Consider the following 25027-nt stretch of genomic DNA (forward strand, 5'->3'; position numbering starts at 1 on the left):
AGTATGCAAGATTCCTAGACACAGCAACTTTGCCGATGTTGGATGAACAACATTGGCGACTTTCCTAGTATCAGGTTGTAGATTCTCTAACTACACTACTGCCCATTAAAATTGCTACACCACGAAGATGACGTGCTACAGACGCGAAATTTAACCGACAGGAAGAAGATGCTGTGACATGCAAATGATTAGCTTTTCAGAGCATTCACACAAGGTTGGCGCCGGTGGCGACACCTACAACGTGCTGACACGAGGAAAGTTCCCAACCGATTCCTCATACACAAACAGCAGTTGACCGGCGTTACCTGGTGAAATGTTATTGTGATACCTGATGTAAGGAGGAGAAATCCGTACCATCACGTTTCCGACTTTGATAAAGGTCGGATTGTAGCCTATTGCGATTGCGGTTTATCGTATCGCGACATTGCTGCTCCCTTTGGTTGATATCCAATGACTGGTAGCAGAATATGGAATCGGTGGGTTCAGGAGGGTAATACGGAACGCCGTACTGGATCCCAACGGCCTCGTATCACTAGCAGTCGAGATGACATGCATCTTATCCGCATGGCTGTAACGGATCGTGCAGCCTCGACTCGATCCCTGAGTCAACAGATATGGACGTTTGCAAGACAATAACCACCTGCACGAACAGTTCGACGACATTTGCAGCAGCATGGACTGTCAGCTCGGACACCATGACTGCGGTTACCCTTGACGCTGCATCGCAGACAGGAGCGCCTGCGATGGTGTACTCAACGACGAACCTGGGTGCAGGAATGGCAAAATGTCATTTTTTAGGATGAATCCAGGTTGTGTTTACAGCATCATGATGGTCGCATCCGTGTTTGGCAACATAGCGGTGAACGCACATTGGAAGCGTGTATTCTTCATTGCCATACTGGTGTACCAACCGGCGTGATGTTATGGGTTGCCCTTGGTTACACGTCTCGGTCACCTCTTGTTCGCATTGACGGCACTTTGAACAGTGGACGTTACATTTCAGATGTGTTACGACCCCTGCGAAACCCTACATTTCACCAGGATAATGCACGAGAGCATGTTGCAGGTCCCGTACGGGCCTTTCTGGATACAGAAAATGTTCGACTGCTGCCCTGGCCTGCACATTCTCCAGATCTCTCACCAACTGAAAACGTCTGGTCAATGGTGGCCGAGCAACTGGCTCGTCACAATACGCCAGTCACTACTCTTGATGGACTGTGCGGCTGGTCCCGGCGGAGGTCCGAGTCCTCCCTCGGGCATGGGTGTGTGTGTTTGTCCTTAGGATAATTTAGGTGAAGTAGTGTGTAAGCTTAGGGACTGATGACCTTAGCAGGTAAGTCCCATAAGGTTTCACACACATTTGAACATTTTTTTGAACTACTCTTGATGAGCTGTGGTACCGTGTTGAAGCTGCATGGGCATGCCATCCAAGCTCTGACTCAATGCCCAGGCGTATCAAGGCCGTTATTATGGCCAGTGATGGTTGTTCTGTGTACTGACTTCTCAGGATCTATGCACCCAATTGCGTCAAAATGTAATCACATGTCAGTTGTAGTATAATATATTTGTCCAATGAATACTCGTTTATCATCTGCATTATGACCAACAAGTTAATGTGGGGGCAGCTTGGTGCCCGTTCTCCCCTTGCAAGAAAGTTCAGAAAAAAACTTACCCTGAGTGGGTAACAGATTTGCAGGGTATGACGTGGAAGTGCAAATTCAGATGTGATTGTGGTGTTTTGAATTACAACGTGATTCATAATGCGATTCTATACAATGTAACTGCTGTCAAACTCACCATTATTCAGGTGCTGTAGCGGGCGATAAATTTGATCAGCCACCAATTTGTCAGGTTGAGTTGTCCCTTGCTCAAGACTGGCCCAATAGGTAGCAACAGCATGCATGCGCCATGCCACATAATCAGTTCTCTAAATAGGCGGCTACGTCAGTGAACAGAATTAAGTCATGCCCTCAGTCTGTTCACGGCACAAAAGCCAAAACTGCCCGTCCAGACAAGCACAGTATTACACTTATGGCAAGAAGGTTCACGAATAATCCGTATGATAGCAACGGAACAAACATAAGAATTTCGCCCATTCACAAAAATCTGGTCTCTAGGCCCATGTAATCAATGCAGTGTATTCAGAGCCTGCTGTAAGCATTAGCAAACCTTGCAAGAAAACAGTTTCTTCAGTGCTACACCAGTACAACAAACATTTTGTTCATTTGCGTCTTAGTGGACCATGTGTGAAATTTCAGTTGGACATGGGTGCCTCTGTCACATTGCTGAATCGTAACACATATGAACTGTTATACTCCCCAAGCCTGTCTAAAACTAGCACACACATGACGGCCTACAATGGACAAGACATTAACATTCTTGGAAAATGTACTTTGCCTGTCATGTATCACTCTTGTGGGAACCCTTGGAACACATGCTGAATCTAAGGTTGCCTGACCGCAGGCGCTAGCGCAGCATCGCAGTACTCAGCTGAATCCGTGTCGAAGTCTCTGTACAGACACATTTTTAAAAGGTTCAGCAAAAATTGCGAGGTAGGCACTGCCAAACTGGGTCTTAAAGGGACCCTTTCCGGTTTCCTTGTCAACGATGCTCTTCCACAAACCTCCCCCATCCCCCCCTCCTCCACACACGCACACACACACACACACACACACACACTCACAGGAGCGCAGGAAAAGCATAACCACAGATTTTCTTCAAATTTATGACAATACTCAAATAAACCACCCAACCGCCCCCCCCCCCCTCACACACATTCACTCACACACACACACACACACACACATATATATATATATATATATATATATATATATATATATATATATATATCCAGCCATTTTGGTAATTGTAGCTTAGTAAGGACCCACTCCAGTATGTTAGCGGTTTGTTTCTCTGCATCTGGCAATCTCATCTACATCTACATCCTTACTCCGCAAGCCACCTGACGGTGTGTGGCGGAGGATACCCTGAGTACCTCTATCGGTTCTCCCTTCTATTCCAGCCTCGCATTGTTCGTGGAAAGAAGGATTGTCTGTATGCTTCTGTGTGGGCTCTAATCTCTCTGATTTTATTCTCATGGTCTCTTCGCGAGATATACGTAGGAGGGAGCAATATACTGCTTGACTCTTCGGTGAAGGTATGTTCTCGAAACTTTAACAAAAGCCCGTACCGAGATACTAAGCGTCTCTCCTGCAGAGTCTTCCACTGGAGTTTATCTATCATCTCCGTAACGCTTTCGCGATTACTAAAGGATCCTGTAACGAAGCGTGCTACTCTCCGTTGGATCTTCTCTATCTCTTCTATCAACCCTATCTGGTACGGATCCCACACTGCTGAGCAGTATTCAAGCAGTGGGCGAACAAGCGTACTGTAACTTCTTTCCTTTATTTTCGGATTGCATTTCCTCAGGATTCTTCCAATGAATCTCAGTCTGGCATCTGCTTTACCGACGATCAACTTTATACGATCATTCCATTTTAAATAACTCCTAATGCGTACTCCCAGATAATTTATGGAATTAACTGCTTCCAGTTGCTGACCTGTTATTTTGTAGCTAAATGATAAGGGATCTATTTTTCTATGTATTCGCAGCACATTACACTTGTCTATATTGAGATTCAATTGCCATTCCCTGCACCACGCGTCAATTCGCTGCAGATCCTCCTGCATTTCAGTACAATTTTCCATTGTTGCAACCTCTCGATACACCATAGCATCATCTGCAAAAAGCCACAGTGAACTTTCGATGTCATCCACAAGGTCATTTATGTATATTGTGAATAGCAACAGTCTTATGACACTCCCCTGCGGCACACCTGAAATCATTCTTACTTCGGAAGACTTCTCTCCATTGAGAATGACATGCTGCGTTCTGTTATCTAGAAACTCTTCAATCCAATCACACAATTGGTCTCATAGTCCACATGCTCTTACTTTGCTCATTGAACGACTGTGGGGAACTGTATCGAGCGCCTTGCGTAAGTCAGGAAACACGGCATCTACCTGGGAACCCGTGTCTATGGCCCTCTGAGTCTCGTGGACGAATAGCGCGAGCTGGGTTTCACACGACCGTCTTTTTCGAAAAACATGCTAATTCCTACAGAGTAGATTTCTAGTCTCCAGGAAAGTCATTATACTCGAACATAATACGTGTTCCAAAATTCTACAACTGATCGATGTTAGCGATATAGGTCTATAGTTCTGCACATCTGTTCGACGTCCCTTCTTGAAAACGGGGATGACCTGTGCCCTTTTCCAATCCTTTGGAACGCTACGCTCTTCTAGAGACCTACGGTACACCGCTGCAAGAAGGGGGCAAGTTTCTTCGCTTACTCTGTGTAAAATCGAACTGGTATCCCATCAGGTCCAGCGGCCTTTCCTCCTTTGAGCGATTTTAATTGTTTCTCTATCCCTCTGTCGTCTATTTCGATATCTACCATTTTGTCATCTGTGCGACAATCTAGAGAAGGAACTACAGTGCAGTCTTCCTCTGTGAAACAGCTTTGGAAAAAGACATTTAGTATTTCGGCCTTTAGTCTGTCATCCTCTGTTGCAGTACCATTTTGGTCACAGAGTGTCTGGACATTTTGTTTTGATCCACCTACCGCTTTGATATAAGACCAAAATTTCTTAGGATTTTCTGCCAAGTCAGTACATAGAACTTTACTTTCGAATTCATTGAACGCCTCTCGCATAGCCCTCCTCACACTACATTTCGCACGCGTAATTTTTGTTTGTCTGCAAGGCTTTGGCTATGTTTATGTTTGCTGTGAAGTTCCCTTTGCTTTCGCAGCAGTTTTCTAACTCGGTTGTTGTACCACGGTGGCTCTTTTCCATCTCTTACGACCTTGCTTGGCACATACTCATTTAACGCATATTGTACGATGGTTTTGAACTTTGTCCACTGATCCTCAACACTATCTGTACTTGAGACAAAACTTTTGTGTTGAGCCGTCAGGTACTCTGTAATCTGTTTTTTGTCACTTTTGCTAAACAGAAAAATCTTCCTACCTTTTTTAATATTTCTATTTACGGCTGAAATCATCGATGCAGTAACCGCTTTATGATCGCTGATTCCTTGTTCGGCGTTAACTGTTTCAAATAGTTCGGGTCTGTTTGTCACCAGAAGGTGTAATATGTTATCGCCACGAGTCGGTTCTCAGTTTAATTGCTCAAGGTAGTTTCCAGATAAAGCACTTTAAAAAAATTCACTGGATACTTTGCCCCTGCCACCCGTTATGAACGTTTGAGTCTCCCAGTCTATATCCAGCAAATTAAAATCTCCACCTACAAACACATAATTTACTACCTGATGTTTTCTGGATCGTCGTAGCTGTGCCCCTCTGTGGAATAAGCCTGTCGGTACAGACAATCCATTTCGGTGTCTATGCCTCCATACTTCAGTACCTGATGTATTGCCCAGGGGAAAAGAAAAATTAATGGTTTGCTAGTGCCACTTGTAGTTGGAGGTTCTAACCAACATGAAAACATACTACTCGAAATAACTATGGTTATTAGTCAGCAAATGAACTAAATACTGATGTAACGTTGTTCAGTACATAGAAGTCACTCACTGACAGAAACATCTGCACTTCTACTCCTAACACCGTGTGTATAGAGAGGAAACATTATAAGAAAATATCTCGAAATGTTGTTGACCTATGCACTTGAAATTTTTACGAGACGCTCCTAATAAATATTCCGACGAACATTGGCTAAATATTTTTTTAAACAACAATGTGTAGGTTTTCTGTTAAAACAGAATGCGGTGCTATTCTGTCCTGTGAAAAAATGCAGCTTCGTTTTTTTTTAACTTTTTATTTTTATTTTACTTTTTCTTGCAGTCAATTTTAACTACAATAGCGGGACAATAAACGATTATACAAATGATTTCCCTTATATATACACTGTCTCCTCACGTATAATTTTAAACAAAACTTGTGTACACAACGATGTGCTGTTAGTTTTCCTTCACGCAATCGGTTTGCACACAAAGGTGTATTTAAGACTTATTGGCTTATGAGTAGAATACTACCACGGGATCTGAATCGTCCGAACCTTTGTAATCCCACCCGTCTTCAAATTATAACTACGCGAAAAACTGTCAATGAAGCTACTATCCTCACTCATGCAGCAACAGGAGACGTCTCTCATATCCCGCGTGCCAATGATCCCAACAGATTTCCCAATTCATTTTAAGCTACTTGAATTGCCAGTCAAGAATTCGTTGGCAACAACAGTAAACAAGGCTAAAGATCTAAAAGAGGGAAAAAGTAGATTGACGGAAAGAGGGAGAGAAATGTTAATGGAGAGGGGATAGGAGGAGTTGGACAAAGAGAGGGGAAATGACACGATGGAAAGAGAGAGGGGGAGGAAGAGGACATGGACAGATAGAAGAGTTAAAACATGGACGGAGAGAGGGGGCAGAAGGAGTTTAGGACGTATATCCAATTCCCATACATGTTAAGCAGTTGCGAAGTGATGTGTTGGCAGAAGAGCCAACACCGTGTTGCTAGAGGAGGCTGAAAGGCACGCGTTTAAGCTCACGGAAACTGACCTGAAGTCTGGAACAGGACAATGTAATTAATATAGCCAATAATGTACGTTGCTGCTGGAATACTTAACTTTAATCCATAATTGGTGTACATCGCTCTTGACGGTACATGTTTTACAATCTCAATATTAACTGGTAATGGCGCCTTGCTAGGTCGTAGCAAATGACGTAGCTGAAGGCTATGCTAACTATCGTCTCGGCAAATGAGAGCGTATTTGTCAGTGTAGCATCGCTAGCAAAGTCGGCTGTACAACTGGGGCGAGTGCTAGGACGTCTCTCTAGACCTGCCGTGTTGCGGCGCTCGGTCTGCAATCACTGACAGTGGCGACACGCGGGTCCGACATATACTACCGGGACCGCGGCCGATTTAAAGGTTACCACCTAGCAAGTGTGTTGTCTGGCGGTGACACCACACGAAGTATTTTCGGGTTTGCTACGTATATAATAAAGAGCAACGTCCCTTTACAACCTGTTTAGGGTGGTTCCTGAATCGACTTTTCATATTTGTTTCTGCTGTAACGGTCTGAATTCATACAACAATTTGGTACGATCACAGTAAACTCATAATTTGTGCGCTAACCAATAGTGCAAAACTTTTTGAATGCTCTCTGTATGTGAAGGAGCTCTGTATCAACATGGTTCCCATGGTGAAGTGGGTTAGCCTGTAGATAACGAGTAGCAAACTCGTCTAACCGTTGCGACAACACGACGCCACGAGTCGGCTGGTAATCCGAGGAGTTATCATCAATGAAATTCGCCGAGGAAGCTGGGATTCCATTACAGACCCGTCAGAGTTTCACAAGATCTTAATTAATTCTCGTTGTTTTCTACGTAGGAGGTATTCGTTTTACAAAAAGAAAAAAGGTCCCATTACATGAACATATAGCGTGTTCCATAGTTACACAACAGATTGATTTCAACAGAAAGGCCAGCAGTTATGTCACATATGAAATAAATATCAAGCGATAACGCTTTAGTCACAACATTTTAAAATAGAAAACATAGAAGGCAGGCCACTATGCGCTGGTCACACATGTCGAGCTGCGGTAGCATCAGACTGATGCTACTAGATGATACTTCTGGTGTGATGTTCACCTGCCCGTAGTTGCTAAAGCCGTGGCCTGAGTCTGATGCTACCGCAGCTCTGATGGACCGGAAGCTGTGAGTACAGGGAAGTCAGACTTCCGGTTGCACCCCGTCATCCGACATCCGCTCTGGTGGAAACGTCCTCTGGCAAGCGCCCAGATGGGTATGCGTCTACCTCCTGAGGCCCATATCAAGCAGTAAAAGGCGTCGGCCGCTGCGGCGTGGGCGGGTCCAGCGTCATCGGGAGGACGAGAGGAGGCGGAGGGGGTGAGGGTTCCGTCTCCACGGGGTCGTCATGCGGTGTCGTGATGACACCATCTGGCGGCTGCTGTGGCCGCCCTGTCCTCGGGATCCGTGAATCTGGGGGCAGAGGTACAGATGGATCACCCTCCACATGACAGTGGAAGATTTGATTGTGCTGTCGGCGTTGCAGTCCGTCTGGGCCTGAAATGAGATACATGCATGTGCCAAGTCGAAGAAGGATCTCGCCTCGCGCCCAACGTCTGCTGCCGCTAATATCCCTGAAAAACATAATATCATGCGGCAGGAAGCGATACTTGCTGCCATTCTTCGGCGCCGGATACTATGGAGGGTGGAGCAGTTGTAGCAGTGTCCGATGCCGGCGGCCATGGTCCATCTCGTGGATGTGAACGATAGGAGGTGAGAAACAGTTGCAATGCTTGATCCCTGGTGCGTGCGGTGAAAAGTTTGGCCATCTGCTGCTTGAAGTTCTGACAAAACGTTCCGCGTCACCGTGTGGATGTGGATGGAACGGTGCGCTAGTTAGACGCTGTATGCCATATGCCATTGCGTTCACATAATGTTTCGAATGAAATTGACGTGAATTGAGGGCCTTTGTCCGACACTGACTTAAGGCAAACCTTGGGGGCAATAAATAGAGGACTACGCCTGAACTGAGCTCCGCGACGTTCTCAACTTCATTGGCACAGCAAAAGGAATCTTGATATGACAGTCTACCACAGTCAACCAATGAATGTTCCGTAAAGGACCCGCGAAGTCTATGTGCGCACATTGCCATGGTAATTGCGACTGAGGCCAAGAAGAGGATTTTTGTGGCGGAGCGGACTGATTTTCCACATATGCGTGACACTGTGACGTCATGGGTTCTATTTTGGTGTCCATACGACGCGCTGACTGTTTCGTACGAACAATCCCCCAGTGTCCTTGGTGAAGTAACTGCAACACTCCTTTGTGCAAAGCTTTGGGGATCAACACAAATGACTGTCCACTGTCTTTTGAACAAGAATCCGACCTTGCCTCATAGTGGGGCTATGCCCACGTGCAAAGTATAGGCACAATACAGAGATCTTACAGCTATGCAATGAGCGAGAACAAGATGTGCGAATGTATCTTTGAAAAACGTTCAGTTTTGAATCAACTTCCATGGCCTGTGTAATTTTCCTATCGTTCAGAGGAAAGGATTGAAGCAATTCAGAATCATTAGCATCGATATGACAACAAGATGTAGAAGAAGCGTTAAAATCTGTATCACGACCGACCAGAAGATCTGAAAGAGCGTCCGCATTACCATGTTGAGCTGTTGACATACACAATGTCGTACTGGTATTGAGAAAACAAAGAAGCCAATCTTAGCAATTTTTGGGCATTTCGTACAGAAACCGGCTTCAGTTGTATCAAACAAGTCTCTCTACAGGTACATTTTTGAAAAGCTCAGCAAAGGAGCGCGTTTCGCCTTTCCGTTTGTCTCACCAACACTGCGCCCCCACAAACCTTCTGCCTCCCTACCCCCCCCCCCCCCCCCCCCCCACACACACACAGGAGCGCAGGAAAAGCATAAACACCCTTTCCTGCTTAGAATCAGTTCCAACATTCTCGAATGGTTGTGAGTGGTCCCTAGCTGTTTGTTCTTGAAATAAAAACGTTATGAGACTTTCGTAAGAACTTGGATCCGAAAATCCTCTGTCACGGATGTATGAATGAAATTCACTTCCGGTTGTGCAATTCATCACAATGTGCCTTTGTTATAGTTATTCATGACATTGCTTTTGTGTGTCGTTTGTTCTGTTTTAGACTAACTCACAACACATCAGAAAGATGTATTCAGGGTCTGAAATGACAGATATACACTATGTTTACGATCTAGGAGGCCAACGGCCTTCCCGCTGTGGTGACACCGGTTCCCGTCAGATCACGGAAGTTAAGCCCTGTTGGGCTTGGATCGGTGACCTTCCGGTCCGCTGAGCGCTGTTGGCAGGCGTGGTGCACACAGCCCTTGTGAGGCAAATTGAGGGGCTAAATGACTGACAAGTAGCTGCTCCAGTCACGAAAACTGACAACCGCCGGGACTACGTTATGCTGATCACATCCCCGCCCCCCCCCCTCAATATCCGCATCCACTAACGCTACTAGACTGAGGGTGACACGGCGGTTGGTCAGTACCATTGGGCCTTTCGAGGCCTGCTCGGACGTAGTTTAGTTTACGGCATAGCAGTTGGAGTGTGGACGGAGCAAGTCGAAGTTACGCTGACTGTAGCCCGGAGAGGCAGTTATTTTGTGCGAGAATGATCGTTTGTACGATTCCACAAATGTTTGCGAGAGCGAGGCTCATTTGAAAAGAGAGTTACAGACGGCTGGAGATCATGCGCTGTGCGAATGCATGAGCTTGATGTGCTATTCTTCGTAATGCCGACGAAACTCCAACATCAAGTGCAAGGAGAACTGCTAGAAGCGAAGGCAATAATCACATGACGATTTGGAACATTCTGCACGATCAACTTCAACGAGTGCTAGGATTAAGTGAGGAGCAGTTTTCTGTCAACCCACATTATGGCAGTGTGCTGTGCTTCTGCCTTTCTTACCATGAACCATATTCACAATTGACACTGATTTTTCAATTGATAGGATTTTCAAGTGCAGTTTAGTTTACATCACTCGCTTCATTTACTTGATAATGTTCAGCTAGACGTCATCCAAAGAATGTGGTTTATGTATTATGGTATTCCACCTCACTTTCCTCGGATAGCTCGTCAGTATCTCTCTTTTCCGATCAGATGAACTGGTAGAGAAAATGGTTCAAATGGCTCTGAGCACTATGGGACTTAACATCTGTGGTCATCAGTCCCCTAGAACTTAGAACTACTGAAACCTAACTAACCTAAGGACATCACAAACATCCATGCCCGAGGCAGGATTCGAACCTGCGACCGTAGCAGTCCAGCGGTTCCGGAGAACTGGTAGAGAGAGATTCATTATTGCATGGCCTGTTCGATCGCCAGATTTGAAAGAACGGATTATTTTCCCACTGAAGACATTTAATACGTAGTAATTGATGTATTCAGTACTCGTATCCAACGTAGATGTTCTGAGGAAAAGTGGCAAAATTGATTTGACCAAATCCGAAACACACCAGTAGACTACGACAACGTTCGGTATGGTGTGGAACGCTCGCGAAGGGAGTGCACGGAAGATGAATTGCTCACTTTGAGCTATAAGAAAGAAACTATGATCCAAACGGGCCGTAATATATCTATTGGCCGAGATATTAGCTGATCTGGACTGTAAGTCATTTCCAGGCATTTATCACAAGGCTCAAGTTTCACATCACATTTGATTAAACAGCCAGAACGTATGTTAAGGTAAACATATGCCTGTGTTGCTCCAATATAACACAATAATACACTAGAATGTAAAAGGTTCCGCAGTGAAACGAGCGATTTTGTAACGGATATATTCATAAGGAGATAAAAGAAATACATCTTGAATTTACAATGTTGGAATTTATAATACTCATCACTTGAAAATGACATCACGTACGTGGCGGACATTTCCATTCACAAACATATCAAGTCTTTTGCTGGAGTTGGACAACACATCTTACAGGACTGGCGCTGGAGCTCGACTAACTTCAGCCCGAATTTGATCCTTCAGATTCTAGATGGTGGTAAGTCACACCTGAAGATCTGAGATTTCAAATGACCCCAAAGGAAGAAACCCCACTCCGGAAGGTCAGGGGATTTTGGAGAGCAGGAAAAGTCCCAAGTTCTTGGAGGTAATATGACCAGGAAACATGTTTTTCCCTTCAATTTATTGTCTTTCGAAACGTGCCATTACAATCAACTCAACATTGGAAATGTCCTACATCGGGACACAATTACATAGGCTCGACAAATGGCGGATTACGAGATAAAATAAGTTTTACATCCACAGTATACTGAAATGAGCTAACAAGACAAAGAAAAGAAGTTCTGCAGCGTGTTAATGGTATACATCGAGGTATGTACGGGGCCCTGCCTTGTTCAAAGAATGTGTCTGCAGTTACAGTAAGACCAGCAAGCTTTCTCATAAGGAAGTAACTCAATATATGAACATAACTTTCTGTATTCACAGACAGAGCATTTTCCCGATCGAATTTAAAAAAATAAAAATGAAATTAATGCCCTATGATCTCGAACATGATTCGCTGCACCGCACTACCACTTTGTGACTGTGAAGTGACGTTTCATGAAGTGTTCTAGGATTTTCATGCGATCAGCATCTAAAGCTTTGCTTGTTAACAAAGCCTCACACACAAAAATTGGCCTCCCCACTCATTATCAGAGTGCCGCACGCCTAGGTTGCCGTTTGGGACGGCCCACACTCAGTGTTTGCTACGGCCGAATTTTGTATGGGTTGTATTTGAGTTCCTTGTGGAATATTCACCGTGCACTATGATTCGATGTGTCAGATTGCAGCGCATGCGTGCTGCCGGACGCCCCCAACTTCTGCTGAAGGCTTCTTTCATCTTGCAACATTTTGAGGTGTGCACACACGTTTTGCGGTTCCACCCCTGTTTCACATTGCATCAACCGTTCCTCGAAGTTTTGTAGTCTTACGCATGTGGCGACGGGACTGGGGCATTAAATACGAGATTTGAATGAGCACGAAATAGACGCAGCGTGGCAATGTACTTGTTTGTAAAGCGTCTTGTCGGCAATAGCACAGTTTTCTCCTTTCCTGTACGCCATGTTGACTGAACATCGATGGTACCACTCCCGTTATCTGATTTCTTACGTAATGCGCTATTTCCAGGGTTGCCAAATCGCCCGTTTTACTGCCGCACCTGTTATTTGTGCCATACAGGCACATGACAACTATGTCTGCCATTACATACATCCATTTCATACATACTCGCTATCTGGTCAAATGCAATGAGAACCTTGAGGCTTGTGACAAGCGTTTTAAAACAACTGACACTCAAAATTCGCTACAGCACGGACAATGAATACATAGCAGCTTGTCTGGATCAAGTTGTGATACCAACACTACATACTAAACATAGCGTTCACATCTCATGCTCAAAGTGATGCCCATTGGCTTGCATACATAGGGTCACTCTGCGGATGAAGGATGCCCTACTTCGTGCTATGTTTAGTATGTAGTGCTGGTATCACCGTGGAAGTTTCTACAAAGGGCCTTTTTACCCAGTGATGTTAAGAAACATTTGTTTGCAACAATTTGTCATTTAACGCATTAGATAAACATAACATTGATAATTATGTGATAATAAAACTAATTGGTTATGTTTACATTCATCTTCTATGTCCTACCTGAACTTCCCAAATCAAAACATTTTTAACCAAAACAACGGTAAAACTTTTAGTCCACTTGCTCGTTTCACTAAAACCATCAACATGAATTTTACTATTACGAGTGAATGATTAACTGTCACTTGCGCTAGATCTACAGTAAAAAAGTTTTAACGTTGAACGGCATTACCTTTTTAGTAACGGATTAACGATAAGCGAAGTTAACTTTGTGACTAACGTTGCGGTACACAGATATGTTACAGGACCGCATCACCCCTAGCCTATGGGATAAATACCTGCTGGAATGTACGACGTTAATGCAGGTTGGCAGCAGACCGTATTATTCGTTTCGGACCTCTTGATAAGTATGGAAGTGTGATTACGCATGTCAATCACATCGCGATTACGGGCAGCATGTGCTTCACGCCTGAGCCTCAGGACGTGCGCTAGCAGCGCATGTCGGGTGTTTCAAGCGTCAACTTCGCGTCTTAATATCTCGGGATGTAATGGGAATATTGCGATGCAATCAACGCCATTGTGTATGTGCTTTGTCATGCTATGGATTGCTGAAGAAAAAATATAGGAGGTCCATTTAAAAAGAAATAAGTTTGTGTTAAAAAACACATATGCTTTCGTTTTAGAATGTTTCCAAATATGTACATTCATGGGCCCCAGCCCTACATTGATACCGGTGAAAGTCGTTTTCCAATAGTTGTTATTGTTCCAGAGATATTTTGGGTGGACAAGATAGCTGGGACACCCTGTATACCCTGTATGATATGGGAAAGAGCTACGTCTTCACATGAGACACAATTTTAAGTTTTGCCTCCAGAGAGTAAGTGGTACTCGTCCTCAGGTCCTTATAGAGCATTGGTTCCGAGAAGCACGTGTGTGTAAAGGGGGACGACGTTCCATGTATCAGTTGACAAATGTTGCCGGCCCCTTAGTGATGCCATATGCCGCTACCCGCTGCGGCGGGGCGCCAGAAGGGTGGCGTGCACTTAGGCGCCAGACGAGAAGACCGTTAAAAGCGCGGAGGCACCGAGTGGCGCCTTGTGTATGCAAATGCGGCGAGCCGGAGCCCCGCATTAGATGACGCCGGGGGGAACCTTGACCCGGTCCCGCCGTGCTGGCAACCGCCTAATTCTATCACTTCCACCACGACGACGCTCAGTGTCGCTACAGTTAATGGCGGAAGTGGTTTGAAAGCGTCTCATTGCTAATGTATACCGACGCGTTTATTGCGTAAGCGCTACACAAACTTCAAGCATTCTACGTGGCTGGGTGGAATTTAAGATGAGTTCAGAAAGGAAGTAACGTGATCCAGACATGCTGGATAGTGTGATTAGCTATTTACCGTTACTTTCCTGTAAGTAACAAAGTTCAGCACTATTCGCAATAGAGCTCTCCACTTAATCCATTCATAGCAAGCACAAACAAGTCTGCCTTCCTGAGAAACACCGGAAATTGTAGAGAATCTGTTACAGACTCAGTTGAATGACTCCTTCAACTTTTGTTGAAACGTTAACAACTGCTGGCTACTTGCAGAGGTTTCGTGTTGGCCGTAATTATCGTATGGCAGCGAAACTCGATAGATATTCTGATTCATTAACGCAGAACCGATTTACACTGGAAAATTAGTTCCGATTTTAGCTACCGGGTGCAAATCTGTCGCTGTGAATGGAAGAAGGGTTTATATGAATGTTTTCATATGTAACGGATTAGGGACGGGACATGGGAAGAAAAGATCAAAACAGTGAAGAAGGCATTATGTTGATTTTATTATTGATCGCCACTTACGCAATTTGATAATGAACACCAGAGACGTCGTCGAGATGCCGCATCCGTAAAAATACATGACAAACAGTTTCTCGAAGCAGTTCCAGAGGAATCTGAGCAACGTGTTTCCGTACACTGACCTTCAGATCAGGTAGAGTCCCTATGCGTCCCGGGTAAACGTCTTCTTTTACATCTCCCCAGAGCCAGATCAGGTGATCTCGTGGGTCATGAATCGAGAAAACCGCTGGAGTGTTGCATTAAGCAGATCTCTCAGTGGGCGAGTGGTATGGGGTGTTGCCCTATTCGGCACTAAAACAGCGGTTTCCCCACAGTTGCACTCTTGCGGGAATCACATACTGTACAAGATCATCTCGATAACGTGCCTACTTCATGATACACCTAATGAGCCTTCTGTGTGTATTCTCTTGAAAGAAGAACTAGTCGAGATCAAAGTTACTTGCGAATCCACACCGCAAGGTTACATATGGCAAATGCAATGGCTCATCGTGCTCAGTCCTATGGATTCACTAAACCCTGTAGAGTATAGTGTGTCTCGTCCCGCCATAGAGCATTGCCTGCCCCATGTCAACAATTTCGATCCGTCCTAGAAACCAGAGAGCAAATTCACAATGCTGCAGCGGATCATGATGTTTCAGTTGCTGCACCGTCTGGGTCTTCTCTGTTTATCAGTATAAAAATGACGGCAGAACGTCCTCCACTGTTCATCGTGGGATGGAAAATTCTCGTCGCACTGCACAAGCGCTGGCACTACCCGGTGCACGTGCTTCATAGTCAGTTACAGCAACACCAACCCCGTCATAACTTCCACAGGGAGAGGACTACTTCCTCTTCTAGTTGCCTCTCCTAAGTTCAGTCGGAGATACTCTCTCAATGCCGTCCGCATAAAACAGTTTCACTAACAGTACATGGTCTGTCTTCTCGTTAGCCTCACTGTTCACTCACGTTCTGGCTTGTCAAATGATAGCGTGGATTTCTTAACCTCACAAAAACAGTGAACAGCATCAGAGTTGCGCTTGGTGGTCACAGACAAATGTACCCCGCATTAACGCATTAGCATACCTACCACACTGGACCTCCAAGAGTAGCTGCACATTGATTATAAACAATCGGTATGAACACAAAATAACTAAGAGATGGTATTGCGATGTTATTGCTCTCATTCAGACAGTGCACAAAATGCGCCGAGCCCACCTGCAGTTATGTTTACTAGATGCCCACTTTGAAGCAGGGACAGCTACGCTAACCAATGGATTCAAACATATCCGTATGAGGCCAGCTCGAGAAATTTTGCGTTATCTACAAATGAGTTCTTAACCGGAACAAATTACAGAAACGGTAGCTCTCTCATAAGACGGTTGCCGCATTTTCTATAGTGGGACCTGGCACATAGTCCTACTAGTTCGATGGATCCATTTTTAGACATTTTTGAGAAACTGGAACTTAGAATAAAAATGTTACTCACAAAAACTATCATAAACGGAATCAGAATAATAATTTTCATCGAAATAATAGTGAAAACTATTACCGAAGGGACACTAATCACGATGAAAATTTTCTAAGTCGCGAGAGGGATCAACGGTTTGAGAAACCAGCGATTCACGGACAGCAAAACGGAGATAGGAGGTCAGGTAACTGATTTTCGCCGCATCCAAAGATGCAAAATAAACTGGCCTGCAAAAGAACAATGTTCTTAAAAAATTGAAGGGTATGCGGAGAGAATCGGCAAAATGTCCCGAGTAATGAGGATAATTGAAAGTGCGTATAAAGTTTGGGCCGGAATCAGAGACAATGGTAAATTAGAACTTGATGTAGATTGAGTGCAATGTGAATTCAGAGGAGCTGTGATGCGCAGCAGTATTTCTTGTATTGGCGAGGATATTTCAATAGGAGAAATTTATAATGTACCGGCGAATGCTTTAGAAGATGTTCATAATGAGTATCGTAATTTATCGACGGATGTGAGCGAAAATGTTTGTGAAAAAGTTGATAGTGTGTCGGCTGAAGTAAGTGGTCTCTCGTAAAGGGAAAATGATGATGATGTTTCGGTAAATAAAGTTCTGTGTAAGAATAATGTGGTATTGACACTTCTGAAGAAGGAATCGCAACCTTTCTTTCCACACTGGGAGGTGAGCCGATGGGTTTCGATGAAATTGAAAATTCATTGAATATAACAATAGGTTATGGGGAACATTTTGCCTTAGCTTTGTCATCAGTCTTCTGACTGGTTTGTTACGCCCGCCACGAATTCCTTTCCTGTGACATCCTCTTCATCTCAGAGCTGCACTTGCAATCTCGGTCCTCCACTACTTGCTGCATATATTCCACTTGGTGTATTCCTATACAGTTCATACAGTTCATACTCTCTATAGCTCGCTCTAGTACCATGGAAGGTATTCCCTGATGTCATAACTGATGTCCTATCATCCTGTTCCTTCTTCTTGTCACTGTTTTCCATCTGCTCCTTTCTTCAGTGACTCTGCGGAGAACATACTCCTTTCTTATGAGTCCACGACATTCTTCTGCAGCAGCCCATCACAGATCCTTAAATTCTCTTCTGTTCCAGTTTTCCCGCTGACCATGATTCACTACCATAAAACACTATGCTCGAAATGTACATTATCAGAAATTTCTTCTTCAAATTAAGGTTGTCCTCAATGCATGTTATGGTCTGCTTTTTATGTCGTGCTTGCTTCGTCTCACTACTCTCATTTCTACCGCTCCTCATTACTTTGCGCTTTCTTTCCGTTCCGTCTCAATCCACATTCCAGACTCTTCATTAAACAGCTCCTGTAACTCTTCCCCACATTCATTGAGTACATCAAATAATCTTATCATTGGTATTCTTTCACAACTATATTTCAATCTCACCCTTGAAACTTCGTTTTATTTCCGTCATTGCTTCTTCTAGGTACTGATTCAATAGAAGGGGCGAAAGGCTACATCCCTTTCTTACACCCTTTTCCAGCCCAGCACTACTTCCTTGGTCATCCAGTCTTATTATACCCTGTTGGTTCTTATACATACTGTATATTACCCATCTTTCCCTATAGGTTACCCATATTTTTCTCAGGATTTCGAACATCTTGTCCCATTGCACATTATGAAACCCTTTTTCTAGGTCGAAAACTTCTGTGAACTTGCCCTGATTCTTCTTCAGTCCTACTTCTCCTGTCAAATGTAACGTCAGAACCACCTGTACAGCTTCTTTACCTTTCCTAAAGCGAAACTGATGGTCATCTAACAGTGCTTCAATTTCCTTTTCGATTCTTCTGCTTATTATTCTTGCTAGCAGCATCTGTTTGTGAGCCGTTAAGCTGATCGTGCAATAACTCTCGCATTTATCGGCCCTTGCATTGTTCGGAATAGTGTGGATGATATGTTGCCAAAAGTTTGATGGTACGTCGCAGTTTTCATGTATTCAACGCACCAACATGAATAGTCGTTTGGTTGCTGTTTCCCACTATGATTTTAGGAATTCCGGTGGAATGTTATCCATCCCTTCTGTCTTATTTGACCTCGAATCTTCCAGAGCTCTTTAAAATTCTGACCGTAATACTGGATATCCCAGGTCTTCCATATCGACTCCAATTTCTTCTTCTATCATATTGTCAAACAAGTCCTCCTCCTCATAGAGGCCTTTAACGTCCTCCATCCACCTACTTGCTCTCTCGTCTGCGTTTGACAATGGGATTCCCATCGCACTATTAGTGTTATCACCTCTGCTCTTAATGTCACCGAAGGTTGCTTCGACTTTTCTGTATGCTGTGTCAGTCTTCCCAAAAATCATTTCTTTCTCGGTTTCTTCACATCTACCCTGCAGCCATTCCGCCGTGGCTGCTACACTTCCAATTTAATTCAGTGCTATAGGATTTATATTTCTGTATTCCTCTCTTTCCATGATCATTTTTGAACTTACCAAAGTTTTCTTCCCAGTTATCTTCCTAGTAACTATGTTATCAATTAATACTGAATGGTATGTTAGGGTGTAAAATGAGTATTTTATTATTCATTGCAGGTAGTATGGAAAAATATTGAAGACTTTATTACCTCATATATGAGCGTAGGAGAAATTTAGAGTGGCAAGGCACTTCAAGAGAGTAATCTGAAATAGGTGCAATGGGAGCGTATGGTATTTTATTTGACGGAGTTGACGAGACTGAAGAACTGTCTTTACTTAAGATGTGTGCCATACATGTGAAAGAAGAGAAAGTATGTGTAGAGGTGATCCAGACATAAAATCATTTGTTCAAAGGAGGCAGAGTTAAGTCCTCAGGGCAGCTTGAGTATATAGAGAAATTCAATGGAATATTATGTAGTAGCAACAGTGTTAATGGCGTTTGGGAAATTTTTGAACGAAACAGTCTTGGTTGCAAAAACATTGCTTTAATGGCGCGTTTCACCTTTGTAGGGCATCTTCAGAATATCTAAAAAAAGAATAAATGTAAAATAATAGTAAAGATCTGGTCCTATCATGCACGGCTGTAATAAAAGTAGCTAAGAAAATTTTGTACGAACCATGGATTGTGAAACGTTCAGAGAACTGCTATGCCGCGGAATAAATATACGTCCAGATCGAGTCAATCGGGACATGTGCCTAGACTAATAACGCGAAATGATAAGCAAACCTGAACGGTTACCTACCCTATTGTTATCTTTTTTCTCTCTCTCCAAATATATGTTAAAGCGTGCCGTTGCGTGTGTGCCAAGGCATCTCATATACACGCTGCTTATCCGCTTGGTTCAATGCTCGGAAGGATTCATCGAAAGGGGCCGGTACAAAGTTAGTATTTGATTGATTAGATGATTATCAGATTAAGCAACCACGCTCTACCATGATCTATGTTCTCTGTCTTTGTCAATTTTCATTTTCTGCTAGATTACCATGACTTCAAATTAGTGCTAACATTGTTCTCTATACAGGATCGGGGTGTTATGATCAGCCACTAAATCTATGAAATTACATTCATACGACATTTTTTTATTATTTACCCAGAAAGCAATGTTATAACCACTTTTTTACTCGCTACTTAAGCGTTCTATAATTGCAATTAACAAAGCAAAGACAAATCTTATGTATGTACTATCAGAAATCTAAGCTCGTTTAGTATGTTGTGCACTTTAAAAGGGGAGGGATCTACGTTGCTGCGTCTGTAGTCCGTCTGCTTGGACAGTGAAATTCGCACCCCATGCTGTTACTTGGTCCGAATCGTTATGAATTAATGAAACGCGCTTCAGTTCCTCAATGGTCACTCTCTCCAGCACCGTTCCCTAAGTCAAAATTATTTCAAAGATTCTAAGGCGCTGCAGTCATGGACTGTGCGGCTGATCCCGGCAGAGGTTCGAGTCCTCCCTCGGGCATTAGTGTGTGTGTGTTTGTCCTTGGGATAATTTAGGTTAAGTAGTGTGCAACCTTAGGGACTGATGACCTTAGCAGTTAAGTCCCATAAGATTTCACACACATTTGAACATTTCTTGGCTGGAAAACGGGGGGAACAATGCAGACACAAACATCTCTCGTATACATAAAAACAACTCCTTTAAAAATTAAAAATAAAACATCCTACCAAATTTGGCACATACTAATTAGCAATTTACGGCACACGCAAGCACCCTCACCTATTTTCAAGAACGAACTGGTAGGTCGCTAGCAGTGCTATTCGACACCACGTGGGTGATCGACACCAACGGCTAATTCTTTTTTGTATTCACCGCACTGTTCATTTTGTTTTCAATCTATACAATTATTCACACGCACAACCTTCTAGTTACCAATTAGTTTGGACGTGGAGCCACGTCTAGGTTGCTGCTTGCAAATGGGGGTACTCATGAAGCAAACGATCCGTCCACAAAATTTATGAATTTGCCAAAAAATTACGTCACACGCTTACAGCCTTAAATAATTCATACAAAACACAAGCATATCCTGATAGGTTTCACACAGAAGCATCGTCTAAATTTCTCATAGTCAGTTACGACCACGTGTTAAAATAACTAGGTGGGTGAGGCCCTATGTCACTTTAACAAGACCAGTAAGAAATTTAAAATTGCAAAATGCTATTGCTAAAAGCGGAACTGTACGATTGTTTATACGTTTGCTGCTCTCGTGCGCTGAAGGCACTTACTGATTGCATTACTAAATATGGATAACGTGAGCCCCCATGCTCACCTCTGGAAAAGAAACTCTAACTGAAAATTTTAATTTTACAGGCAAAATTTCTCAAAAAAATGAATGGTCGTAACGACATGCTAACTACTTCCATTCTGAAAAAGAGCGGATTAATAAAAATAAAATGAATTATACCTCATGCCACAAAGAATTTGGCGCCAAAGACGGAGATCACCCTCGATTCCGTCCGCTCAGTTCAGCAGCTTCGCCCAGAGTGTCCCTGTAATGGCGGCCCTTACCGGTCGTTCTCCTCCGCCCTGGAGGAGAGAGGAACCTGTTACCAACTTCGAACTACCACAGGCAAACAGGTGCATCATCGCTGCCTTTGCCCTAAATTTGTGTTGGCACTAACCAGCCTACAGACTGACAACATCTCTGCCTTGCCACTACCAGCAGACGAACTCTTAATACAAACTCAGAGTTAATTGAGGCAACGTAGAGGGATTGGAAGTGCATTTATGTAATTACGAATTAAATGAACAGGTAGTCCATTTCTTTCATATAAGTGACACCAGGTAAATAAAAATCCTATAATGTTCTGATAAGCGTTTTCGTGTAATACACAATGCGATTTATTTAAAATTAATTAAGCTTAATAAGTGCGAGTAGTGTTGCACTAATAACTTGACTGTATGGTTTTAAGGGTTGTCCGTAATGCAAATATGAAGTAATGACATGTTAAAACTTTAAGGCGAATTAACAATTATTGTTTTAGTATTATATATTAAAATAGGTTATTTATTAATGTGAATGATAATGTCTACGAAATACAAAGTTGCTATTCCAGGTGGAAGTGGAATTTAAAGAAAGACTTAACAACAGATGTCAGTGAATAACTGGCATGTATCGTTTAATACACTCTTAGTGACAATAAATAAAACAGCATGGCAAAAAGAGATCTGGGAGCTGATAGGTAAACCATGACATACGTACAAGTACTAAGGAAATTAAAATGTAATATGAATACTGCAATGTGCTCAATGAAGGGAAATGAGTAACTACCTTCGGCGCATGAGCGCGATGAGTTTATGATAATAGATGTAAATGAATTAAATGCACACTTCCTGTGGAAGTCGTCAGTATGCATAAGTGAGAAAGCCTTCAAAGACACGCTCGCCAGCGACAGTATTCAAAGCAAGTAACAATGTTCGTACTTGCTTGGAAGAAAACTGCATACTCATAATGTTCCACGGCACGAATCCTTGTGAATTCTCTTTCGTAGCAAACACTCTGTGTGTCATGCAGCATTCTTACCGCTTCTTCGCTCGAACAGTACAATCAGGAATACATATGTCCTTTCCTCTTATTAAATGTCATTATAACGTTTCGTTTAAGATGTTTTTATAGTAATATTAGCAACGTTTTCAAAAAAAAAAAAAACACGTTCTGCACCTTCTTTAGGCCAAAATTGAATTACGTATTTTTCTCACGTTCTGCTGCGTAAAAGAAGACCTTATGTGAAATAAAAAAATTGCTAAAAATCTGCACTTCTTACCGCACTAGAGGATTAACGACAACGAAATAAACTACCTATAGACTCACAATGGCATAATGTGATACATAGCCCTTAACTGCTGATAACTGAAAGATTAACACTTAGTTGAAATGTGACTGGTCTTCTGTACATTGTTGAGTGTAGTGTACGCGAACAAACTAAGTAAGAAATACAATAAATCTCTCACTATACAGACTTTTTTAATAACTCAGTAAGCTCTAAAATCATGGTAGTATTATCGAAGATATTTCAGCATTAATTATATAAATATTTGATGGTTCGACATAATAATTTGTAGACAGTCAATTATTGATAATAAATACTGTTTTGAATGAACAGTACGACAATAATAACCCAAAAGCCTCTTTCGTCTACTTATTGAAGCGTTTGTTCCATAAATATGTTGCTCTGAATTCTGTCACTGTAGCACACAAGACAAAAGTGTAAATTAATAAAGCCAGAACAAGTGAAATTATTCAAATACTGTTGTGTAAACCATGTAACAGCTTGACTGTTAGAAAGCTTTCTGGCATGACAGCCATTTGTATGACAAATGCATTGCCTCGAAAGATCTATAGCCAAACATGTCACCATGTGCCTCACTGAAAAAAATCGAATCCGGTTGATTACTAAATTACTTCTAAATTGTTGCGTGGAACTACTGAAACCTCCAGCGAAACTACTCATAAGCTTGGGAGTTCATAGCTGGTCTTAGTACAATGTGAAAGGTAAATTTCCATAGCGTCGCTGGATGTACAGTAGTTTGAGCTCCATGAAACAGTGCCCTCCGTATGAAGAGCGTAATGTCTTGTGTGACAAGATGAACTGCCGCAGCGTTTTCGGCTTCGCGCCTTTATTCGTGCGCAGCGAACTTCGTGGGCGCGGCTGTGAGCTTAGCAACTTCTATGCAGCACCAACTTTCAGATCTCTTCCCAGACCCTGTTCTGCGGCAGAAGCTAAGACCTCGGCGCTAGCGAACTGATGTTCTGGTCGTGACCGAATTTGCAACTTTTGTCAGACTTTTTGCATTTACTTGCGAGGGTAAGCGTAACAGCGATTACCACTAACAGCTCTGCGAATTATAGCCGATCATTAAATAGTGCGTATTTCCTACTGAACAGATAAATTTATGACTGAGGTAATTTTAAAGCATTACCACAGATACAAGTGGTTTCCATTAAACTCTCATGAGAAGTAGTTAACGCCACAGTCCAGAATATACTGGGATAATTACCCCTCGAGGGGTAAAATAAAGTTCTCTGTTCACAGCGTTACCGCTGGTTATAGTTGTGACATAAATGAGTAAACTACCTAGCATTATAGACTGACGATGTAATTTATCCATGTTCTATATACATAAAGAAGAGTGTTCCTTTGTTTCTTTGTTTGTCTGTAATTCATACAAATTACAGTTTTATCCGATTTTAATAAAATTTTACACACTCGACCTTCAAACCAAGAGGAAAATCACTGTCTACATAAGATTTCATAATCTGACTTGAAAATTATATGGCCGTGCATAAACAGGAACGGTTGTTACCAAAAATCTACAAAACTACTTCGCTGATTTACTTCCAGTTTCTACACGATCCCCTAATGAACAGCTGGACGGAAGCGGGCAGTTCTTTAATAGTCTATACACAATATATAAATACGTATATGAAATATAAAAAGGAGGCACGCTGTTACCAAACATCTCGAAAAGTGCTTCATCGATTTCCAATAAAATTCTTGGACAATTTATTCCAAGTTTGTACATTCAGATGATACTATGAAGAAAATTAATGAAAAATTAAATAGCTAACAAAACGCGCGTATCGCGGTAACTGTAATTCCAGTCGCTGGAATTAATTACAGCGGCAGTACCCATCCTGGAGATAACCCCATCAGGCGTTGCTAGATTGCAGGACGAGCGAAAGTAGAGAATTTGACAGAAACATGCTTACAAACTCTCATTTATAGATTATTTGCATATGACATATACTTTACAAGAGATTTTTGTCCGTGTTTCACAGATATTTTACTATTAAAATCCACAGTGCCATACAAACGCTAAGGTACGTCGTAGATACAGTACCTACAAAAGTCAGTAGACCGTAGGCCGATCAAAAGAACACGAGATTTCCAGAAATGTGACGTAAACGATTCGAACAGTTTGAGTTATCTCAGAGCCCTACGCGAACTACTGAAAACTGAGCTGAAACAGCAGGAAACGAATTCTCCAGTAACACAATAAGATGCTTATCGCAAAATGAAACAACAGATGGTGTGAGGTGTATTTTTCCCTCTTCTACTGCTGATGTATATTTTGCAGGGTTTGTGATGGGTCTTATACCAGCACTAGAGGGAAGTTGCGT

This window comes from Schistocerca americana, chromosome 7, assembly GCF_021461395.2.
Source record: "Schistocerca americana isolate TAMUIC-IGC-003095 chromosome 7, iqSchAmer2.1, whole genome shotgun sequence".
NCBI lineage: Eukaryota > Metazoa > Arthropoda > Insecta > Orthoptera > Acrididae > Schistocerca > Schistocerca americana.